Source organism: Pseudophryne corroboree, chromosome 3 (assembly GCF_028390025.1).
Source record: "Pseudophryne corroboree isolate aPseCor3 chromosome 3, aPseCor3.hap2, whole genome shotgun sequence".
Classification (NCBI taxonomy): Eukaryota; Metazoa; Chordata; class Amphibia; order Anura; family Myobatrachidae; genus Pseudophryne; species Pseudophryne corroboree.
Genome location: NC_086446.1, coordinates 669,815,155 through 669,839,175, shown reverse-complemented (window position 1 = coordinate 669,839,175; position 24,021 = coordinate 669,815,155).

Here is a 24,021-nt window from a genome sequence, read left to right as displayed (position 1 = left end):
CCGGTGCACATCATTAATATTTAACCATGTTTGGACCATGCAGTGGCTGCACAGCCTTTATAGCCACAGTGCATGGCTCCTACCTTTCCACACAGTGCAATGGAATTAGGCTGCGTGACCCGCGACTGCGCTACGTTGGCCATGCTGTGATGATGGCCATGTTGTGACTCCTTCATTCCGGATCCTGGCATTTGGGAATTCCAGTGTCGGTATTGCGATCCATGTCAGGATCCCAGTGTTGGCATTCTGAGCAGTGTCAGCGTTGGTGTTCCGACTACCGGGATCCCAAACTTAGGATCCTGGTTCTCCTCACATATACAGTAATAGGAAATAGGAAATAGGAAAATAGTAAATACTTACCAACTTGTGTGCTTCATTCACCATATTTTAATTACTCATTAATGGCAGATATATATAAAATCAAATTCTTAAAATGTAAATTAAAAGTTATATTCTTGTCACCTTAAGACACATTGATTTACATAGGTGCCAGATTTCTTATCTCATGTTTACAGATTGCGTTGGTATTAAAACATAAGCTATTAACTGTACACTGTACAGGAGCCATGATATACACTAGCAGCTGGAGAAGTGGGTGTGGCCTCACAATTTTATTTAATCAAACTATAAATAAATATATTTTCACACCCCCTCTACACCCACACAATTAGCAGCCTTACACATAACGCCCACAGTAGTGTTCCTTACATATGTCTCCAGTATAATGTCAGACACATAATCACCCCAGTAGTGCAGTAGCAGATACACACACACCCCCAGTAGTGCCAAATACACATACACCCCTAGTAGTGTCAAATACACATTATATGCCCCCAGCAGTGCCAAATACACATATGTCCCCAGCAGAGCCAGCTCTAATGAATATGATGCCCTAGGCAAGATTTTGGCTGGTGCCCTCTAGCACCGCAGCTCATTCCACCTCTGACCCTGCACCCCTTTCCGGGCACGATCACCACTCACCCACAGCAGTCCTCATTTTTGGTGCTCATACTCCCTATATTTTAAATAGAACAGTGCGCACATTCGGCACACAGCCCAAAAAGGGGCGTGTTCTTGCTGGGAAGAGGCATGGCCACATAATAGTACCCAAATTCAAATTACACCACACAGTAGTGCAACTTTATTCACATTTTACCATGCCATAGGTACCACTTTGCCTTATATACATTACTCTTCACAATAGTTCCCCTTATTTACATTATATCGCACTGAATTGCTCCTTATTCACATTACACCACACTATATTGCTCTTTATTCACATTAGACCACACAGTAGTGCCCTTTCTATTTGTTACACCACATAGACACATAATGCCACACATAATGCCACACATTAGTAATGCCTTTATACACATAATACCACACAGTAATGCCCCTTACACATGACACACATTATTAATGTCCTTATAAACATAATTTGCCTTACACATTATGCCAACCTTTATTAATGCCCTTATAAATATAATGTCTCTTACACATATGGCACACATTATTAATGCCCTTATGCACATAATGACACACATAATGTCCTCTACAAATATGCTGCACATTATTAATGCGTTATACACATAATGACACACATAATGTCCCTTTCACATATGCCGCACATTATTAGTGCCCTTATACACATAATGACACACATAGTGCCCTTTACACATATACTGCGCATAATTAATGCATTTATACACATGACACACATAATGCCCCTTACACATATGCCGAACACTACTGCACAACCAACCCATGCGCACACAGCACTCACATGGCTGCTAACACTGTAACCTCTGCCTCTGCTTGGATACAGATGTGTCCTCATACATCTTTCCTCAATACGCCATGCAGCAGGAGATGCCTGGCGTAAGTCAGCTGGCAGCTCTGCTAATGCTGGGTGCCTTTTTTGATGAAAATGTGTCTCATTTGCAGTACTATGTGGCTAGGATGCACACGCAGCTTCTGCTGATTAAAATAGTATGCAACATGCCTATATTCTGTGTGCAACTGTGGCTGTATCTGCATACGAAATACTATATTACAGTGATTTCCCGGAATACACTGTAATGTAGCATTTAGTATGCAAATACAGTTGCAGTCACACACAGAATATAGGCATGCTGCATATAATTGTAATCAGCAGAAGCTGTTTGTGCCCCAAGGCATGCCATATGCCCTAGGCATTTGCCTAGTTTGCCTATGCCTAGGACCGGCTCTGGGCCCCACCAATGCAGTGCCAGATACACATTATATGCCCCCACAGTGCCAGATACACATTATATTCCCCCACAGTGCCAAATACACATTATATGCCCCCAGTAGTGCAGGGTCAGAAATACATATGCCCCAAGTAGTACAGTACCAGATACACATGATATGCCCCTAGCAGTACCAGATATGCATGATATGACCACTAGCAGTGCAAGATACACATGATATGCCCCAAGCAGTACCAGATACACATGATATGTTCCCACCAGTGCCAGATACACAATATATGCCCCCAGCAGTGAAAGATACACATAATATGCCCCAGCAGTGCCAGCTACACATGATATGCCCCTACAGTGCCAGATGCACATGATATGCCCCCAGCAGTGCCAGATACACATATGCCCCCTCTAGTTCTGTGCCAGGTACACATTATATGACCCCCAGCAGTGCCAGATGCACATTATATGCCCCCACAGTGCCAGATACACATTACATGTCCCACAGTGCCAAATACACATTATATGCCCCAATCAGTGGCAGATACACATGATATGCCCCCAGCAGTGCCAGATACACGTGATATGCTCCCACAGTGCCAGATACATGATATGCCCCCAGCAGTGCCAGATACACATGATATGCCCCCACAGTGCTAGATACACATGATATGCCCCCACAGTGCCAGATACATGATATGCCCCTACAGTGTCAGATACACATTATATGCCCCACAGTGCCAGATACACATGATTTGCCCACACAGTGCCAGATACACATTATATGCCCCCACAGTGCCAGATACGCATGATATGCCCCCAGCAGTGCCAGATACACATGATATGCCCCCACAGAGCCAGATACACATTATATGCCCCAACAGTGTCAGATACATATTATATGCCCCGCAGTGCCAGATTGACATTATATGCCCCCACAGTGTCAGATACACATTATATGCCCCACAGTGCCAGATTCACATTATCCGCTAGAACAGTGCACCATATGAGAAAAAAAACTACCCTTAAGGCAGGGCTTAATTCAAGTGGGTGCTCAGGAGGATCCCATTGCTTCTAGATGCACTGCACCCTTACAGCAGCCAGCAGAGAAAGATCTGGTCTGCTCTGGTGACAGTGTGCATGGGAAAGGACAGCAGCAGAGTTTGTTCCGCGGCCCGCCTCCTAGCCTCCTAGCAATGGCTGTGATGACAAGGGGGAGTGCTGTGAGTCAGCCAAAGCTAAACTATGTGCGCGCTGTGTGGCACTGACATATGACGTCAGATGCCGGCGCTGCACAGCGTACACATAGTTTAGCTTTGGCCCGCCCACAGCACTCCCCCTCGTCGTCACACAGCCACTGTTAGGAGGCTGGGAAGCGGCCTGTGGGATGGATGCTGCTGCTGTACGGACCTAGCTTTAGGCTCCAATATGGTGGTGAGAGAGAGCGGCGCCCATTAAGTGTGGTGCCCTGTTCGGCCGCTCTATTGGAATGAGCCTGGAGCCGGCCCTGTACACTAGTATAAGGAGATCAAATCGATTTGTATGTAACTTTTCTGTTCCTCCAGTAGACGGAAGAAAGCCTGTCATCATTATTTTACTGCTCCATTTATTTACAAAATCTTAAATGGTCCCATAGATTTGCAGCATTATTTTCCACCAGATAAAGTCCTTCCTGTGGGATTCAAGAAAAAGTAGCTGTCTTGTCAGTATTTATGTACATCTGTGAAATTTATGTAGCTCTGCTTGATGGTAGAGAATGAGGCACTTTCATCACAAGGATTTGTTCTAATAAATATGAACATATACAAAAGATTCAATATCCAATCATAATGTCAGAGAAATTGTATTATCATGAATAAATGTGTATTACTTAATTAGCTAAGCTTCAAATTGATGCTATGAGTCACCAAAAACTGTAATTAATAAAATTATCAAAGGTAAAAGATAAGAATTCCAAGAATTATATAATAATAACATAAAGATCTGTTTTATACATTCAGATTTTTTTAAATTATAGATATTTGTTACTTTTACTAAATAAACATACTACAGGTATTATTATCTTTTATTGGTAAGGCATCACAAATGGTCCACAGTGCTGTACATAGGGGATGATCAGAGAATATGCATTGACGTATCTATAATGGATGGAGGGAGTGTGGTTCACATGGGTGCCTGGGTCCACGGGCAACCATGCCACACACCCTGCACCCTTATTATTATACTTACACCTCCGGAGTCCGATGCTGCAGACATAAAACACAGGTAAAAAGGCGCGGATGATATGGTCCAGGAAATCTGCGCATGCACAGTAGACTCTGGCACAAACCCAGAGTCTACAGCGCTGTGGCTGCTGCCATAGCCTGCACACGGACCCATTCCTTCCTTTATCCGCCAATGAGAACATGTTAAACAGTAGAAAACATATACGTAGTATCAATGATATAACAACAAAAACTAGCTTGTACATAAGTTAATATATCATGTTCAGTCTATAAATAATCATTTTTCTAATTTTAATTAAAAGCATACTTAAAAATATGGATATGTTAAAAAATGTCTTTGATAACAAACTGGAACTCTGCTCTTTAGTGTAGTAAAACTGACAATTACTATTTAACCCTCCAAATTATGTATGATAAAAGAATATTAGATAATAAAGAATCAAATAGGAACTCCTACCAGTAAAACTATAATGTTGTTATACTATCAATGTATGATGAAATATCCACCTGGAATAATCCCCTTCCATCCCCATATGGATAGCAAATGTGGGTGATTCCAATAAACATTAAAACTGTTGCTCCTAAACTATGTTAATTCAGAGAAAAGATATTGTGAAGGCAGCAAATTGTATTTGTGCATGGAGAGGTGATGCAAGAGTCCACCAGGTTCTAACCTTTGTTTGAGTTGCTATTCAGAGAGCTGATTAATATACAGTAGTCCAGAAATGTTGCAAGGGAGAATTGTTAAGAGTCATAGATCCCAATTGGCACCCAGGTACTGAAAGTGTGATGTTGGTACACAATGCTCCATCACTATACTCTCTTCATCTATGTCCTCCAAATTAATCTCAGCTCCATGCTACAGCAACCTTGATAATCTCATTCACATCTCTCCCATTAACCCGGTCTCTCTCTTCTGTGCCCTCTGGAATGCAAACTCTGTCTGAAATAAACTGGTTCCCAGCCATAACCTCTTCATCTTCCAGTCCCTGAATCTCCTAGTCATCACCAAACCTGGATCTCCCCTTCAGACATCACTTCTCCCATGGCTTGTACTTTCTCACATCACTGGCCTGGGGGTCACCATGGTAGTGGTGTAGGTATAGGGTTCCTTTTAGTCTCCTCTTGCTTCTAGCAGCTCATACCCTCAGAACTGCCTCTTTCCAGACTATTGTGTGAGCCCCCAAGTACCAGTAAGTACATACACTCTAGGGGAACAGAAGCTGCTGTTATTGGCAGAAGACACTCTCACCAGCTCTAGGGGTCTAACACACATAGCACTGGAGTTCCCTAACAAATAGGCATAACCTTGAGGCTATTGACACCATATCCTTATCTTACCTGCTCAACTCACTTCTCTCTCTGTTGTCTGTCTCTACTGCCATGACCAAGTTGTTTCCCTATATGATATCGCCCTTACTTAACTTTGTGACTCGGTTGCTTCAGCAGTCACTACTCACACTTGCAGATCCACACCTCTGCCTTGGCATTCCAAATGTACCAGATACCTGCAAAAGTGTTCACATACCACTGGGTGGCACTGGAGGAAATTGGGCTCCTACACAGACTTTCTCAATTTCAAATGTATGCTCTTTACCTACAGGGCTGCCCTCTCCCTCTCTGAACAGTCTTATTTCAAGATCCTTATCTCCTTCTAGTCCTATAACTCCCATTGTCTCCTCATCACTTTCATCACCCTTATCTGCCCCCCTCCTCTCCCCTTGACTTAGCCACCCACTTTATATCCAAACTATAATCCATATTTCAGGACTTCAAATACCACCAGAACCACAGCACCCCTTTTCTTTCCCAGTTTGCCTCTCCCCATCTTCCCCATCCATTTTTCTAATTCTGTCTTTTCTCCCTTGTTTCTGAAGATGAAGTCTTGGCCATAATACGGTCCTTTCCCCCTTCCATATCCCCCATGTGCTGCCTGGCACATATTTCTTTCCAAACACACTACAACTGCCTCCCTCTCTTACAAGCCATACACTGACTCCCAGGGATGGATTAAGGCTTGTGGGGGCCCAGATGCAATGAAGTTGTGCCCCCCCCACTAATAAGATTGCAGCCAAATACCCCTGAGGGTGTGCTGGATGATGTGGCAGTGTACTGGATGGAAGGTGGGATTGGGGGTACTGGTGTGCTATGTATTAGCATTCCATATGCTTGGGGGTCTGCAGCATGCTCCCTATATTGTGCCTTGCTCCTAGTCCTCCTTAAACATATGTATATACAGCACACTCACCAGAAACCAGCATAAACCCCCGTCCGCTGAGCAGCAGTGGCCAGCACCAATTCACCCATACCAGTCAGCATGAAAGACAGAATATCCTCCTCTATGCCTCCACAGAGTAGCAGAAGCAGCGGTGGGCAGCACAAACCCCTCCCCATCCCTTCCAGCAACACACACAGACAGCAGACGTCTGTGCCGATGCTCAGAAGGCAAATGTGTACTCATGGAGGCCCCACCAGTTGAGTGAAGATTTGTACCTATGGCAGTTAGGCCAGTGTGTGGGGCCCCTAATGTGTGGGGCCCCGGGACGATCACCCCTCCCATAATCTGAACCTGCTTACTCCCCTTCAGAACCCAACTCAAGGCTCACTAGCAAAGCCCTCAAACAATTACCTCCTATCTCCAATATACATCTCTGAGTTGATCTCTTTTTCTGCTCCCATCTGCCCACTTTATTATTATTATTATTATTATCATTTATTTATATGGCACCACATGGGATCCGCAGCGCAAATTATAGAGTAAACAAATAAGCAAAAACATGAAGACAGTGACTTACAGTTCAATACAATATAGGACAAGTACAGGGTATATAAACTTAGCTGCGTCAGTAAACAGTACTGAAATAATTATATGGGTGGCAGAAAACTGAAAGATTTGGTGCCATCAAAGGGAGTATTGAAAAGAAGATAAGTTAACAAAGAGATGTAAAAGCACATGAGAGAAGAGGACCTTGCTCGTGAGAGCTTTCATTCTAAAGGGGTGGGGCACAGAGACAGGGGTGAGACGTATGTGATATAATATGAGTGTGGGCCACAGAAGGCTTAGGATAAGAGATGGCTGGGTTTGGTGAAGAAGTGTGTCTTGAGAGCCCGCTTGAAGTTTTGCAGAGAGGTGGAGAGTCTGAGAGGGAGAGGTAGAGAATTCCAGAAAAAGGGAGGAGGTAGCAGTGGGAGGAAGTAATCAGAAGTCAGCAGAGGCGGCATGCATTAGCAGAGTGAAGAGGATGGGCGGGAGTGTAAAGTGAGATAAGGTCAGAGATGTAACTGGGAGAGGAGTGAGGGCTTTGTAAGTGAGTGTGAGAAGTTTGAAATGGATTCTGAAGGGGAGCCAGTGAAGGGCTAGTAAGAGAGGTGAGGTGGATGTAGTGCATTTGGTGAGGAAGATTATCTGGGCAGCAGCATTGAAGATAGAATGGAGTAGATAGATGTATGTGTTAGGGATGCCAGTCAGGAGGAGATTACAGTAGTCCAGTCTGGAGATGACCAGTGAGTGGATAATGGGTATCCTGTGTGAGAAAGGGTCTGATCCTGGAAATATTTTTGAGATAAAAATGACAGGTTTGTGATAGGTGCTGAATGTGGGGTTTGAAGGAGAGGGAGGAGTCAATGATAACTCCACGACAGCGTACTTGGGAGTTAGAGGAGATAGTTGTACCATCTATAGATAGTGAAATTGTTGGAGGAGAGGTTGTGCGGGAGGGTGGGAAGATGATCAACTCATTCTTAGACATGTTAAGTTTAAGAAAGCGCTGGGACATCCAGAAAGAGATAGCAGATAGACAGTTAGATACACAAGTAAGGAGAGCAGGAGATATCATCAGCATAGAGATGATATTGTAAGTCAAAAAAGCTAATGACATCTCCTAAGGAGGATGAATAGAGAGAGAAAAGGAGAGTACCAAGAACAGAGCCTTGGGGGACATCTACAGTTAGTGGAAGGGGGGGAGGTGGAGCCATGAGAGGAGACAGAGAAGTAACGATCAGAGAGGTAGAGGACAGCCAGTAGAGGACAGTATCACGCAGACCAAGGAAGTGAAGGATTTGCAGAAGGAGAGGGTGGTCCACAGTGTCAAAAGCAGCAGAGAGGTCAAGAAGAATAAGCAAAGAGTAGTGACCCTTAGATTTAGCAGATAGGAGGTCATTGCCGACTTTTTTGAGGACAGTTTCAGTGGAGTGGAGAGGATGGAAGCCAGACTAGAATGGGTCAAGTAGTGAGTGGGAGGAAAGAATGGCAGTGAGGCGGTTATAGATAATACGCTCAAGGAGTTTGGAGGCAATAGGAAGGAGAGAGATGTGTTGATAGTTGGATAGAGTGTGTGGATCAAGGGTAGGTTTTTTAAGAATAGGGGAGACGAGTGCACGCTTGAAGGAAGAGGGGACAGTGCCTGATGAGAGGGAGAGATTGAGGAGGTGGGCAAGATGGGTGCAGGCAGAGAGAGAGAGGTAGCGGAGGAGGCAGGAGGGGATGGGGTGAAGTGGGGAGGTGGAAGGAGTGAGGAACGAATGAGGGCCATGACTCTTGCCTGAGATGTTTCCTACCTCTGGATCTCTCTCCCAATCAGGCTCTTTACCCCTCTGCATAACTTCAACCCTAACCCACTGCTTCATGCTACTTGCAAACCTTGGGTTCTGCTGCTCTGCTGCTTCTTTAACTATTATGACTACTGATCCAGCAATGTTTATAAACTTTGTCCATGTACTGCAATGTACTGTAATTTACTTTTATCTTTTTTTTTTATCATACCATTTATGTCATTGTAAGGCACTGCAAACTCCTTGTGGTGCCATATAAATACTATTACTACTACTACTCATCATCATCATCATCATCATCATCATCATCATGTGGTTTCCCACCTGGTAAAGAAAGTAACTTTCTTTCTTTTGCTGTATCAAAATATCTAGTAGCAAATAATTTAAGTTTTTTCCCATATAATCTGTACAGTATAAAGAAAATACCACATACTGTAGCCATAAATTACCCAATTGACAGTTACATGCCAATTAATATCAATATGTTTACAAACTCTACAAGTGTATCTAAAATTTAGCTGACAAATAGGGGTTTTTCTGCATTGCACATGTTAAAATATGTATTAAACCAATTATCCAATTAACAAGACCCCATTTAAAGGTCTATGGGGCACTATCCAAGATTCAACCATTTATAATCCCCTACAAAGTCTGGACAATGCCAGACAAAACATGTAGGATCCAGAGAGGGGATCAGAGAACCTGATTACAGCATGCATTCTACTGTATTCGGAGCACCGGCCCACAGCACAACATCATGATGATAACTTATGCATTTTACTGAGACACAGAAGAGGACTATATGTGACTCCATCCCTGGAACCCAAGGAATCATCACTCTATGTTGGCACTATCAGCTCTACTGTTACTTTAGAATACCGTTATCAGTGCTGTATTACTTAAATCTTCTGTATTACGTGCATTTGTTTTGATGTCTGTAAGGTACCTGAGTCCTGTTGGGGAAAGAGCGCTATGTAAATAACATTTTCATTATAGTATTATTAAAGGCACATACACATGGTGCGAGTCTGCCTATGTGGCCAATTTGCACTATGCAATTTCCCTTGAACTCCCTGGAGCCCAAAACCACCGACATTGACTATACACATGGTGCAACTTTGGCTCTGGGCGATTTTTGCTATGGCCAATTTTGGCTATACTATGTATTAGATTGTACACTTTTTAGTCAAAATTGAGCTGCCTGCACAGTCTATTTTTTCTTGCGATACTGACCCTGTAGGAGTGAGCATTAGCATCACAAGCTGTATACACACAGTGATATATGCCATGTTTTCTACTGATATGGACTATATAGTCCATATCGGTATCTCAAATCGCACTGTGTGTATGCCCCTTAAGTCTGATGGTCCATAAATAGAACAAGTATAATTCAAGACCAGTCAGAAATATACACAATGAATAGAAATGAGTGAAAGTTTAAAAAAAAAGGAAATTCACAGTTTTTGCCCATTTTGGCCTACAACACAACATTGCAGAATACATTGACTTTCATCATCTAAGCTATATTTATGTATTAAAATTATGTAAATTAGTACAGTATATGGATGAAACTTTGCTCAACTCTATAAAAATGATAAATGCAGTCCTACCAGGGTCGTAACTAGGCATAGGGCTCTGCCCCAAAGCCACCTGCACGTGGTTTGCAGGGTGCTTGGAATGGCCCCACCCCTTAGGTGTGACATCTTGGTGTCATGGGTTTAGGGGCAGGACTGATGCAGGGTGGCATTAAGCACTTTTTCGGTGCTGATTCCCAAATATGGATTGTGGTTTACTGGGTTTTAAGGTGTAACATACTGGGAGATAAAGAGATTTTCGGAGAAAATGGAACTAAGGACCCTATTCAGATTGGATTGCTAATCTTGTTAAAAAGCAGTTACTGCGATCAAATAGTTGCCGCTCACAAATAGAGAAGAAATGCCTATTGCAGAAATTGCGAATGCATCGCAAGTGCGATATGATCGCATGATCGTACGCCAATACCAGAACATCAAGAGTTTTTTCATCTGCGCCAGGCAAGGTCGTCTACAATTCGGCATACCCAAGAGACTGGAAGTGGTCATCACTGATGTCAGAGCCCCACCCGAAAAACGCCTTGCCACACCTGTGTTTTTACAAACACACCCACAAAAACACCATGTTTCTTCCCCAAAATGCTGGCTTCCTGTCAGTCAAAACACGATTGCATGAAGCACAATGCATTCACACAAATAGTCACTAATCGCGGGTGCACATGCGCAATGTGAACGCTGTGCATGTGCAGTAGTTCAATAATTGGCCGGATTGCGTTTTCTTAAATTATGTGATCCAACCTGAATAGGGTCCTAATTCCACAATGGACCTACAAATTAATTTTTATCAAAACCCATTTTTAAGTTGAGAGATTGGACCTTTTTAAAAGGCAACTTTAATTAAACTAAAATAATTATTTTTCTAGATTTTTTTTCTTCCCCCTAACTTTCTTTGTTTTGTTGCTATTTGTGGTGTTAGATATGTTTTTTTGAAATATGTTGCATCATCATAATTATGGTCCCTATGGAACATGGTTTATGTTAACCTATAAATACAGTAGAATACTCACATAAAGCCTTGCATAGTTTGCAGTAACAGAATGTGATCATAGAGTTTATTAACTAAGATTTATACAGAATGTTTACCAGTGTTCTCACCAACTCATGTAAGTGTCACTAACAGATACAGTTTTAAGATTTTCTTCAAATTTACCAAGTAAATCTTTTAAATTAATTTACAAATTTCAGTATGCATGTTTAATTATTAAGAATCATTATTTTAGCCAATGGTTGAGTAATTTAAGCATTTACTTATTTAGGAATCTAATATTTTCTGATAAATTATCGTTTAGTTTTGACTGTCCCTGACATTTTCAAGTTAGTATATACTGCACAAGACGAAATGCAAGGATTGATAATGTCATGTATTATGTTTTCCAGTATTTGTCATATTATGAAGGGATGTTTCTAGTATTTTTTTAATGCCTTACAGAACATATTGAGCTATATGTGTGTTTAATGCATATCTGCATTGACATAAAACAATTTTTTTAAACAATCTTTGATTTCTTCACAATTCCTAAAATGGCAAGAAATTATAGCACATCATTTCTTACAGCAAATTTACTGAGGGCATTTCACAATAGGGGCTATTTACTAACAAGGACCTTTTTTTTAGTGGTTGACAAATATAAAAATAAATGTTTTATTTAAATCTATTTTAAAAGGATTATAACAACGGATGTGCAGAGTAAGAAATGTACTTTCAAATGAATGTAATGAACTGCAGCTTTTGCAGGGAAAAGTTATTTATAATTAATAGCTGAAGGGACACTATAGCTCCTAGATATTGTGAACTCTGGTAACCAATCTACGATTATTATATACATTGAATTTAATTGCATTTGGAATATTAAAATATTGTTTTGTGCTTATTCCTCGGAAATAAGAAATAATCCAGTTTTCCTTCTATTATATATATATATATATACAGTGTATATATATATATATATATATATATATATATATGTATATATATTATATTATTTTTTACATACTTCTATATTTATCTTGTGCCTGATAAATCTAATTCTTTGTATTTACAAAAGTTATTTATAGGTTATAACTTATATTTCCTCGTCTCTTCTGAAAGATAATGCAAGATACTTTTATATCTTTATATATACTATATAAGATATACAGTATGTCTGTTTCAATATGTTTTATTAAAAGTGCAAAAGTATTCATTGGGACCAAATGGACCCAGGTCACACCTGGCCCTCTGTGACTTCACTTGTGTCCCATGCTTGTTTGTGCATTGTTTGTCAGATTTGTTTATTACAACTTCTAGCACTAAAAATCTAGACATGATATTACAGGTGTCCCTTGCTTTGAGTAGATGTGGTGTTTTAATTTATTACTGAGGTGTATGGTAATGTGCTGCCTATTTGAAAGGTAAAGGGCCATGGATACATCTATATGCTATATTGTAAAAAAAAAAATCAACTGCTCTTAAATGTGTAATTAAAACACAGCTCGTTCTTCTTTGATTAAAATATCTTTTTTTCCTCATTTAAAATGCACGTAAAATTCTAACACTATGGGGGTAATTCAGAGTTGATCGTAGCAGCAAATTTGTTAGCAGATGGGCAAAACCATGTGCACTGCAGGGGGGGGCAGATGTAACATTTGCAGAGAGTTAGATTTGGGTGGGTTATTTTGTTTCTGTGCAGGGTAAATACTGGCTGCTTTATTTATTTTTATTTTTTTTTCAAACTATTTTATTGGTTTTAAATTGTCAACAACATAGTACGGTGTAACATAAAGCCACAAGTACACATTAGTAATGCAATAATGCTGTATAGCATAGTAATATCGAGGAAGATATATCGAAATAAGTCAGGAATAAACAAAGGTAACAGAGCAACTGCAACCAGGAAAATAACGGAGAAGTCAAAGTGGAATGTACAGTATATCCATAATATAGGTCGCATTAGTTGGGAAAGAGGGAAAGAAACAACAACATTGTGTAGACAATATTATGGTGTGAACACCATACTTAAGGTATATAGAAAAAGAAAGGGTAATAGTAAATTGCCATATTAAAAGACAGAATAGTACAAGATAGATAGTAGGAAAAGGGAAGTGGGGTGAGAAAGAAAGAAGCCCATCTGGCTAATATACATCTAGCCATAAGTGGAAAATAAAGGGAAAGGAATAGACCAAAGAAAGGAAGAAGAAAGGGTGACACCAGAGAAGAGAAGGAAGGGATTGATTTTCTAACGCAAAAAAAGGAGTATAAATATATATATAAGACATTTGCGTGTAGAAGAGATACATAAAATGCGATCCCAAAAAAAGTATATACGTTATTGTTCTACTCGAACTAGGCCTTGAACGTGAGAGGAAGAATAATACAGTTTCAAAGGTGATGTAGTACCATAAGACTATAATCAGAAATAGTATACAATAGGTGTTTAGGTAGCAGCATTACGCAGGAACCATTCAGTGCCTTCGAAAATATTCATAACTGCTTCTTTATCCAAAGGAGATAATGAATTAATATATGGATTCCATTTAGTAAATAATTTAGAAAAGCCCAATTCAGGGTGAGGAAATAAAGATGTCCTATCAAAATAAAGCAATTGAAGTAATTTCTGAAGAACTTCAGAGAGAGTCGGACTTGATTTAGAAATCCAATGTAACAAAATCACCTTCCGTGCAACTGTAACTATTACGGTGAGGAGTGGGTGACATTCTGATCTATGAGGGCTGAGATCCTAGTTGGAGAAATTAGCAAACAAGCAAGCTAGGACATCAGGGATTACATGTATTTGAAAAATTTTGTTAATGAATCCAATAACTTTATGCCAGAATTTCTTAATTTTACCACAGGACCAAAAACAGTGTATAAGTTTAGCTGGCTGGAGAGTGCATTTCGGAAAAGCTCCTGTTTCGTCAGGAACCATATGGCTTCTCTGAGCAGGAGAAATATATGCCCTATGGATGGTTCTATAGTGGACTTCCTGTAAGTATGCAGATTGGAGACAGTTAATAGCCCGGGTAAAATTACTAAAAATATCAGTGGGAGAGGTCAACGAAGGAATATCTTGATGCCAGGGGTTATAAACTGTGAGTTAAGATGTAGTGGCAGGGTCAGGAAGGAGTTTAGAATATAAGTGAGAGGTTTTGTAAGGTGTACGGGTCTGTAAGTGAAGCAAAGATACCAGAAAATCCGGAGCTCTAGATACAAGAGCAACAGGTCTTATAGAAAGTGCAAAATGACGAGTCTGTAAGTACATAAAGAATTGGTTACTGGGTATGTCATAAATAGTCTGAAGTATAGAAAATGGAAGCACAGCACCACCTGGATCAAAGACTTTGGATATGAGAGATAGGCCTTTATCCTTCCAGCAAACAAAGAGGGGATTTGACAAAGATGGTGGGAAGTTCGGATTTCCCCATATGGTTATATATGGGGAGGCATGAAAATCCCTGTTTAATTTTCTGTTGATGGAGAGCCATGCCTTGTCAGTATCTTTAAAGATAACATGATTAAGTATATTAGGGGGGATATCTGATCGTTGTGAGTGTAGAAGAGCACTTGGAGAGTATGGGTGAAAGAGAGCACTATCTAACTGTATGTCAGTGTATGAGGAGGTGTGCAACAGCCAATCACTAATATAACGGTATAAAATAGATAAGGAGTATAAATGTAAATTCGGAAGTTTTAAACCTCCATTTTGCCTTAAAGATTGAAGTTTTGAGAGTGATATTCTAGCTCGTTTTTGTTTCCAAATAAATTTGGCGATCAATCGATCAAAAGAAACGAAGTCAGAGGGAGTCAGAGAAAGAGGTAACATTTGGATAAGGTAAAATAGTTTGGGGAAGATTATACTTTTAATGATTGCTATTCTGCCTAGCATAGAAAGAGGGAGGTCTTGCCAAATTGTAAGAAGAGTAGATATTTTGGTTAGAGCTGATGTATAGTTGACTTTGTAGGTAAGAGAGTCAGAGAGGAAGATATGTATACCTAGATATTTAAGGCTGTCACCTGCATTTTGAAACCTAGACAGAGAAGGAATAGAATGAATCAGTTCACGGGAACCAGAAATAGGGAGAACTTCAGATTTGGATATATTTATCTTGAGACCTGCAACCTTACCGAAGGCAGAAATGAGATTTAAAACATTGGGGACAGAGGTTGTTGGATGTGAAAGAAATAAAAGCATATCATCAGCAAACATTGATATTTTCAATTCTAACGGGCCTATCTGCACACCAGAGATATCCGGGGAGGCACGAATGGCAACTGCGAGAGGTTTGATTGCTAAAGCAAACAAAAGGGGGGAGAGGGGACAACCTTGTCTCGTACCTCGAGCAATACGAAAGGGTGATGAAAGGAGACCATTACAAGAAATTTGAGAGGTGGAACCTGTATATAGTGAATCGATTATAGATATAAAGGAAGAGGGAAATCCAAATTTCAATAATGTGTCATATAAGTGTGGCCAGAGAACCATGTCGAAGGCCTTCTCAGCATCCAAGGCCAGGATAATGTTAGCATCACAAGATTTGGTATTTGCAAGGTGTTGGATAGCTGAGAAGACCCTACGAACATTAACCGCCGAATGACGACCTGTGATAAACCCGGTTTGATCTGGGTGTATTATTAGGGGGAGTATATGCTTGAGTCTATCAGCAAGAATTTTTGTAAGGATTTTGTAATCTAGATTTAAAAGGGAGATGGGTCGATAGGAACCTGGGTTAGAGAGATCTCTATTTGGTTTAGGGAGAAGTTTAATGAGAGCAGAATTAAAATATAATGGGACAGACTTAACAGAGAGAATGTGGTTATAGAATGAAACTAAAGTATTCGCTATCTCAGGAGCAAGCAATTTGTAGAAATCCCCAGAGTATCCATCTGGGCCGGGAGCTTTGGCAGGTTATAAATGTTGAATAGTGTTTGTGACTTCGGTAAGAGTAATAGGAGCGGTCAGGGAGAGTAAGGCCGAATGCGGGACTTGAGGGAGGGATGGGTATATCCAAGAAGGGGTCGGTGTAACAAAGTTATCAGTGGCAGTGTCCGAAAGTGGTATTGTAGAAGGGAATGAATGAATAAAGGGAGCTGTAAAAGGAATGCATAACTTTTGCAATTTGTTGATTATTGCTTGTAGTGAGACCTTCCTCAATGGTCAAGGGGTGAATCAACATAGGAGCCCTAGTTCCATTGAGCAAATTAGTCAACAGTCTGCTAGTTTTATTACCATGTTTGTGATATCTGAAGTTGACATGGAATAAGTGGCGGTTACCTAAATTATTAAGGTGTTCATCAAAGTGTGTCCTGGCTTGCTGTTATAAAATCTTATTACCTGGTAGTGATGAGCGGGTTCGGTTTCTCGGAAACCGAACCCCCCCGAACTTCACCCATTTTACACGGGTCCAAGGCATACTCGGATTCTCCCGTATGGCTCGGTTAACCCGAGCGCGCCCGAACGTCATCATCCCGCTGTCAGATTCTCGCGAGATTCGGATTCTATATAAGCAGCCGCGCGTCGCCGCCATTTTCACTCGTGCATTGGAAATGTTAGGGAGAGAACGTGGCTGGCGTCCTCTCCGTTATTGTTGAACTTGATTGTGCACTATTGCTTAATTGTGGGGAGGGCTGGGGAGCAGCTGTATAATATAGGAGGAGTACAGTGCAGAGTTTTGCTGATCAGTGACCACCAGTTATCCGTTCTCTGCCTGAAAAAAACGCTCCATATCTGTGCTCAGTGTGCTGCATATATCTGTGCTCACACTGCTTAATTGTGGGGACTGGGGAGCAGCTGTATTATATAGCAGGAGTACAGTGCAGAGTTTTGCTGACAGTGACCACCAGTATACGTTGTCTGCCTGAAAAACACTCCATATCTGTGCTCAGTGTGTTGCTTTATTGTGGGGACTGGGGACCACCAGTATAATATTATATAGGAGGAGTACAGTGCAGAGTTTTGCTGACCAGTGACCACCAGTATATAATATATAGCATTACGGTACAGTAGGCCACTGCTGTACCTACCTCTGTGTCGTCATTAAGTATACTATCCATCTAGATTCTATACCTGTGGTGCATTTCAGTTGTGCAGTTTGCTGACACAGTGACCACCAGTATACTATATATAGCAGTACGGTACGGAAGGCCACTGCTGTACCTACTTCTGTGTCGTCATTAAGTATACTATCCATCTACATTCTATACCTGTGGTGCATTTTAGTTTTGCAGTTTGCTGACACAGTGACCACCAGTATACTATATATAGCAGTACAGTACGGAAGGCCACTGCTGTACCTACCTCTGTGTCGTCATTAAGTATACTATACATCTACATTCTATACCTGTGGTGCATTTTAGTTTTGCAGTTTGCTGACACAGTGACCACCAGTATACTATATATAGCAGTACGGTACGGAAGGCCACTGCTGTACCTACATCTGTGTCGTCATTTAGTATACTATCCATCTACATTCTATATCTGTGGTGCATTTTAGTTTTGCAGTTTGCTGACACAGTGACCACCAGTATATATAGCAGTACGGTACGGAAGGCAACTGCTGTACCTACCTCTGTGTCGTCATTAAGTATACTATCCATCTACATTCTATACCTGTGGTGCATTTTAGTTTTGCTGTTTGCTGACACAGTGACCACCAGTATACTATATATAGCAGTACGGTACGGAAGGCCACTGCTGTACCTACCTCTGTGTCGTCATTAAGTATACTATCCATCTACATTCTATACCTGTGGTGCATTTTAGTTTTGCAGTTTGCTGACACAGTGACCACCAGTATACTATATATAGCAGTACGGAAGGCCACTGCTGTACCTACCTCTGTGTCATCATTAAGTATACTATCCATCTACATTCTATACCTGTGGTGCATTTTAGTTTTGCAGTTTGCTGACACAGTGACCACCAGTATACAATATATAGCAGTACAGTATGGAAGGCCACTACTGTACCTACCTCTGTGTCGTCATTAAGTATACTATCCATCTACATTCTATACCTGTGGTGCATTTTAGTTTTGCAGTTTGCTGACACAGTGACCACCAGTATACTATATATAGCAGTACGGAAGGCCACTGCTGTACCTACCTCTGTGTCGTCATTAAGTATACTATCCATCTACATTCTATACCTGTGGTGCATTTTAGTTTTGCAGTTTGCTGACACAGTGACCACCAGTATACTATATATAGCAGTACGGAAGGCCACTGCTGTACCTACCTCTGTGTCGTCATTAAGTATACTATCCATCTACATTCTATACCTGTGGTGCATTTTAGTTTTTCAGTTTGCTGACACAGTGACCACCAGTATACTATATATAGCAGTACAGTACGGAAGGCCACTGCTGTACCTACCTCTGTGTCGTCATTAAGTATACTATCCATCTACATTCTATACCTGTGGTGCATTTTAGTTTTTCAGTTTGCTGACACAGTGACCACCAGTATACTATATATAGCAGTACAGTACGGAAGGCCACTGCTGTACCTACCTCTGTGTCGTCATTAAGTATACTATCCATCTACATTCTATACCTGTGGTGCATTTTAGTTTTGCAGTTTGCTGACACAGTGACCACCGGTATACTATATATAGCAGTACGGAAGGCCACTGCTGTACCTACCTCTGTGTCGTCATTAAGTATACTATCCATCTACATTCTATACCTGTGGTGCATTTTAGTTTTTCAGTTTGCTGACACAGTGACCACCAGTATACTATATATAGCAGTACAGTACGGAAGGCCACTGCTGTACCTACCTCTGTGTCGTCATTAAGTATACTATCCATCTACATTCTATACCTGTGGTGCATTTTAGTTTTTCAGTTTGCTGACACAGTGACCACCAGTATACTATATATAGCAGTACAGTACGGAAGGCCACTGCTGTACCTACCTCTGTGTCGTCATTAAGTATACTATCCATCTACATTCTATACCTGTGGTGCATTTTAGTTTTGCAGTTTGCTGACACAGTGACCACCAGTATACTATATATAGCAGTACAGTACGGAAGGCCACTGCTGTACCTACCTCTGTGTCGTCATTAAGTATACTATCCATCTACATTCTATACCTGTGGTGCATTTTAGTTTTGCAGTTTGCTGACACAGTAACCACCAGTATACTATATATAGCAGTACGGTACGGAAGGCCACTGCTGTACCTACATCTGTGTCGTCATTTAGTATACTATCCATCTACATTCTATATCTGTGGTGCATTTTAGTTTTGCAGTTTGCTGACACAGTGACCACCAGTATATATAGCAGTACGGTACGGAAGGCAACTGCTGTACCTACCTCTGTGTCGTCATTAAGTATACTATCCATCTACATTCTATACCTGTGGTGCATTTTAGTTTTGCTGTTTGCTGACACAGTGACCACCAGTATACTATATATAGCAGTACGGTACGGAAGGCCACTGCTGTACCTACCTCTGTGTCGTCATTAAGTATACTATCCATCTACATTCTATACCTGTGGTGCATTTTAGTTTTGCAGTTTGCTGACACAGTGACCACCAGTATACTATATATAGCAGTACGGAAGGCCACTGCTGTACCTACCTCTGTGTCATCATTAAGTATACTATCCATCTACATTCTATACCTGTGGTGCATTTTAGTTTTGCAGTTTGCTGACACAGTGACCACCAGTATACAATATATAGCAGTACAGTATGGAAGGCCACTACTGTACCTACCTCTGTGTCGTCATTAAGTATACTATCCATCTACATTCTATACCTGTGGTGCATTTTAGTTTTGCAGTTTGCTGACACAGTGACCACCAGTATACTATATATAGCAGTACGGAAGGCCACTGCTGTACCTACCTCTGTGTCGTCATTAAGTATACTATCCATCTACATTCTATACCTGTGGTGCATTTTAGTTTTGCAGTTTGCTGACACAGTGACCACCAGTATACTATATATAGCAGTATGGAAGGCCACTGCTGTACCTACCTCTGTGTCGTCATTAAGTATACTATCCATCTACATTCTATACCTGTGGTGCATTTTAGTTTTTCAGTTTGCTGACACAGTGACCACCAGTATACTATATATAGCAGTACAGTACGGAAGGCCACTGCTGTACCTACCTCTGTGTCGTCATTAAGTATACTATCCATCTACATTCTATACCTGTGGTGCATTTTAGTTTTGCAGTTTGCTGACACAGTGACCACCAGTATACTATATATAGCAGTACGGTACGGAAGGCCACTGCTGTACCTACCTCTGTGTCGTCATTTAGTATACTATCCATCTACATTCTATACCTGTGGTGCATTTTAGTTTTGCAGATTGCTGACAGTGACCACCAGTATATATAGCAGTACGGTACGGAAGGCCACTGCTCTACCTACCTCTGTGTCGTCAAGTATACTATCCATCCATACCTGTTGTGCATTTCAGTTGTGCGCAGTATATATAGTAGTATGCCATTGCTATTGATAGTTACTGGCATATAATTCCACACATTAAAAAATGGAGAACAAAAATGTGGAGGTTAAAATAGGGAAAGATCAAGATCCACTTCCACCTCGTGCTGAAGCTGCTGCCACTAGTCATGGCCGAGATGATGAAATGCCATCAACGTCGTCTGCCAAGGCCGATGTCCAATGTCATAGTAGAGAGCATGTAAAATCCAAAAAACAAAAGTTCAGTAAAATGACCCAAAAATCAAAATTAAAAGCGTCTGAGGAGAAGCGTAAACTTGCCAATATGCCATTTACGACACGGAGTGGCAAGGAACGGCTGAGGCCCTGGCCTATGTTCATGGCTAGTGGTTCAGCTTCACATGAGGATGGAAGCACTCATCCTCTCGCTAGAAAAATGAAAAGACTTAAGCTGGCAAAAGCACAGCAAAGAACTGTGCATTCTTCTAAATAACAAATACCCAAGGAGAGTCCAATTGTGTCGGTTGCGATGCCTGACCTTCCCAACACTGGACGGGAAGAGCTTGCGCCTTCCACCATTTGCACGCCCCCTGCAAGTGCTGGAAGGAGCACCCGCAGTCCAGTTCCTGATAGTCAAATTGAAGATGTCACTGTTGAAGTACACCAGGATGAGGATATGGGTGTTGCTGGCGCTGGGAAGGAAATTGACAAGGAGGATTCTGATGGTGAGGTGGTTTGTTTAAGTCAGGCACCCGGGGAGACACCTGTTGTCCGTGGGACGAATATGGCCATTAACATGCCTGGTCAAAATACAAAAAAAATCAGCTCTTCGTTGTGGAATTATTTCAACACAAATGCGGACAACAGGTGTCAAGCCGTGTGTTGCCTTTGTCAAGCTGTAATAAGTAGAGGTAAGGACGTTAACCACCTCGGAACATCCTCCCTTACACGTCACCTGCAGCGCATTCATCATAAGTCAGTGACAAGTTCAAAAACTTTGGGTGACAGTGGAAGCAGTCCACTGACCACTAAATCCCTTCCTCTTGTAACCAAGCTCCTACAAACCACACCACCAACTCCCTCAGTGTCAATTTCCTCCTTACCCAGGAAAGCCAATAGTCCTGCAGGCCATGTCACTGGCAAGTCTGACGAGTCCTCTCCTGCCTGGGATTCCTCCGATGCATCCTTGAGTGTAACGCCTACTGCTGCTGGCGCTGCTGTTGTAGCTGCTGGGAGTCGATCGTCATCCCAGAGGGGAAGTCGGAAGACCACTTGTACTACTTCCAGTAAGCAATTGACTGTCCAACAGTCCTTTGTGAGGAAGATGAAATATCACAGCAGTCATCCTGCTGCAAAGCAGATAACTCAGGCCTTGGCAGCCTGGGCGGTGAGAAATGTGGTTCCGGTATCCACCGTTAATTCAAAGGCAACTAGAGACTTGATTGAGGTACTGTGTCCTCGGTACCAAATACCATCTAGGTTCCATTTCTCTAGGCAGGCGATACCGAAAATGTACACAGACCTCAGAAAAAGACTCACCAGTGTCCTAAAAAATGCAGTTGTACCCAATGTCCACTTAACCACGGACATGTGGACAAGTGGAGCAGGGCAGACTCAGGACTATATGACTGTGACAGCCCACTGGGTAGATGTATTGCCTCCCGCTGCAAGAACAGCAGCGGCGGCACCAGTAGCAGCATCTCGCAAACGCCAACTCGTTCCTAGGCAGGCTACGCTTTGTATCACCGCTTTCCAGAAGAGGCACACAGCTGACAACCTCTTACAGAATCTGAGGAAGATCATCGCAGAATGGCTTACCCCAATTGGACTCTCCTGGGGATTTGTGACATCGGACAACGCCAGCAATATTGTGCGTGCATTACATCTGGGCAAATTCCAGCACGTCCCATGTTTTGCACATACATTGAATTTGGTGGTGCAGAATTATTTAAAAAACGACAGGGGCGTGCAAGAGATGCTGTCGGTGGCCCGAAGAATTGCGGGCCACTTTCGGCATTCAGCCACCGCGTACAGAAGACTGGAGCACCACCAAACATTCCTGAACCTGCCCTGCCATCATCTGAAGCAAGAGGTGGTAACAAGGTGGAATTCAACCCTCTATATGCTTCAGAGGATGGAGGAGCAGCAAAAGGCCATTCAAACCTATACATCTGCCCACGATATAGGCAAAGGAGGGGGAATGCACCTGACTCAAGCGCAGTGGAGAATGATTTCAACGTTGTGCAAGGTTCTTCAACCCTTTGAACTTGCCACACGTGAAGTCAGTTCAGACACTGCCAGCCTGAGTCAGGTCATTCCCCTCATCAGGCTTTTGCAGAAGAAGCTGGAGACATTGAAGGAGGAGCTAAAACAGAGCGATTCCGCTAGGAATGTGGGACTTGTGGATGGAGCCCTTAATTCGCTTAACCAGGATTCACGGGTGGTCAATCTGTTGAAATCAGAGCACTACATTTTGGCCACCGTGCTCGATCCTAGATTTAAAACCTACGTTGGATCTCTATTTCCAGCAGACACAAGTCTGCAGAGGTTCAAAGACCTGCTGGTGAGAAAATTGTCAAGTCAAGCGGAACGTGACCCGTCAACATCTCCTCCTTCACATTCTCCCGCAACTGGGGGTGCGAGGAAAAGGCTAAGAATTCCGAGCCCACCCGCTGGCGGTGATGCAGGGCAGTCTGGAGCGAGTGCTGACATCTGGTCCGGACTGAAGGACCTGCCAACAATTACTGACATGTCGTCTACTGTCACTTCATATGATTCTCTCACCATTGAAAGAATGGTGGAGGATTATATGAGTGACCGCATCCAAGTAGGCACGTCAGACAGTCCGTACGTATACTGGCAGGAAAAAGAGGCAGTTTGGAGGCCCTTGCACAAACTGGCTTTATTCTAATTTGGAGGCCCTTGCACAAACTGGCTTTATTCTACCTAAGTTGACCTCCCTCCAGTGTGTACTCCGAAAGAGTGTTTAGTGCCGCCGCTCACCTTGTCAGCAATCGGCGTACGAGGT